We start from the raw sequence: 2452 nt of genomic DNA on the forward strand, positions 1-2452 counted from the left end.
ACCCACTTGTGAAAGAGATGTACTCTTGCTCTGGAGTGTGTTACTGAATACTTTAAATCTGTAGTGAAATTCTTCTAATCATGTAGTTATTAAAAAATTTTAAAAATGTGTGATAAAAATAATATATCTTTAAAGCATAAAAATTTTCTCCTTAATAATTAGTAGATGTGAAACACATTACCATTGAAATCTACCTGATGACTTTATATCCATGCTCAGATGCCAAGGAGCTCAGAAAGTAACCGACTGTGACTAGTAATAATCTAACATATTGAGATTAGAAATGCATGTGCAAACATCTTAATGTCAATTTCATTAAAAATGAATTTTTCTGTATGAAACTGTGTATTTTAATAATGAAATGGAGATCTTTTTTAAAGGTTAAAACCTCATTTAATGTTATGTCTTATAGGGTTTATACTGAGTAAAATATTGTATAACTTTATTAATTCAACTGTAATCCCTAAAATTTACAGCCAGTTTTGAAAGAGATGCATCTTAGCACTGGAAATTGTTATTGAATATTCAATGCTGTTGTAATGAAATGCTTCTTTTAAGTATGTGGTTATTAAATAAATAATTTTTAAAAATGCGCCTTTCTCAAATGATAATGGATCCAGATTTGAGATCATTTATGTTTATACTTCATTGTGAATTAAATCAATTGCAGAATAAAATTATTTAAAACCATAGACATGCTTTAGAAGAAATTTTGATAAAAATCACTGGGAAGGAAAAGGCACCTGGCCTCATGCCGAATCAAGGTAAGGCACTGTCTTCCAGTCCCAACGGTAATGAAGTGATATATTATGAGTCCACCTAAACATACAGGGAAATCCTATTGTGTCTTTATTATTTTCAAGCGGTTGAAGGTATTGTATAATCTACTGCATAGTCAACAGCATTTCTCCATTTGGGTTATGATAGACAGACAATACTCCTAGTAGCGAATTCCCATAAAATATTTGTTTAGCACAGTGGACAGAACAGAAGGAATGCTGATACATGTCATTTACCCTCTTCCTAACACAGAAACTTTCTGAGTACAAGAATTTGTACTCTCCCCTATCTCTTACTAGATGCCGAGCACTCAGGAGTACACAGGAGACTTTCTGTCGATTTTGAATATGAAACATGAAAAAGATCTGACTACAGCATCACCTCCATGTTTATCTGGCTATCTGCTCCAACAAGCCACGTGTTCAGTCAACAGAGAGCCAGCCACACATGCACAGATCCCTACTGGGTCACATGGCCTCGCTGGTCTCCGTGGCCACCTGACCAACAAGCTCACCATGACTGTGACTGCAGATATGAAAGATTATGAGGTTTTCGAAATTCTTTCCTGCTCTTTTCTGAGATCAGTGTGGAAAGGACACACTCATTTTTATGGCATATATTCAAATAAACACTCAGCACTTTATGAATTATTCTTTCATATACCGCACCGTGAAATTCATGATAACCCCAACTGAAGTTCTTAAATAGGAAGTAAGAATATTTTCATAAGTTTGCTATTTGAACTTACTTTTATTCCTTTTATTTTGCTTTGGTAACTTTAGGAGGCCAGCCATTCAATTATGATCAAGTCTCAGTAAAGATGTTAGAGAATGTCTTAATTCACAAGGGCAATTTCTCTCTCCAGAAAAGTAACAAACACAGCTTCTAATGCTCTGGCCTCAGTCATTTCAGCTGAGGTTATAAGAGTTGTGTTTTGTTAGGAGTGGGATGCTTCTATATTATAAGCAGATAAGAGTATGTTAAGGTGTCAAGGCTTAAAGTCCCCCTACATAGAATCTGTGATTTCTAACTTTTAAAATTTGATTTTCCCTTGGGTATCCATGCCCTTCATACTCTTTGTAGTAGACACAGTAACTAATACAGACCCAAGTGGGATCTCTGAATTATCCTCTCAAGTATTTTTCATTATGCTGACAAAATGGGGTTTATATCCCTGGTAACTGCAGTCCTCAGAGTTTATGAACCAGTCATCAGATGCCTTGAGGTATGCCTAAATCTTGACAGAATAAAAGTGAATATCCTATACACAAATAAGACATTTCAAGAAAGAAATTCCTCAGGAGGCAGTGTCCCTGGGTATAACAAGACCTGAATATATTTTTAAAATTTTTTATTGAGCTTTTGTACATTTCACACAACAGTTCTTTTTTTTAAAAAATAAATAATTTACTGAGAATTTCATACATGCATATAAGGTGTTTTGATCAAATCCATGCCCACTCCCTCTCCTCTGACTCCTCGTACATCTCTCCATTATGTTTTTCTGATAACTTCATTTAGTCTTTCTTTCTTTCTTTCTTTCTTTCTTTCTTTCTTTCTTTCTTTCTTTCTTTCTTTCTTTCTTTCTCTTTCTTTCTTTCTCTTTCTTTTTCTTTCTTTCTCTCTCTCTTTCTTTCTTTTCTTTTTTCTTTCCTCACTGCTTTTCCGACTG

At 34.2% G+C, this 2452-nt stretch overlaps 1 protein-coding gene across 7 annotated transcripts in view; it reads right to left on the reverse strand.

Annotated features, from left to right (window-relative positions):
- The window catches only part of LOC103729463 (protocadherin-15), a 1150197-nt gene that overhangs the window by 580988 nt on the left and 566757 nt on the right, over positions 1-2452 (reverse strand). The window lies entirely within an intron of this gene.

The sequence above is a fragment of the Nannospalax galili genome, unplaced genomic scaffold (assembly GCF_000622305.1).
Source record: "Nannospalax galili isolate Female #2095 unplaced genomic scaffold, S.galili_v1.0 scaffold70, whole genome shotgun sequence".
Classification (NCBI taxonomy): Eukaryota; Metazoa; Chordata; class Mammalia; order Rodentia; family Spalacidae; genus Nannospalax; species Nannospalax galili.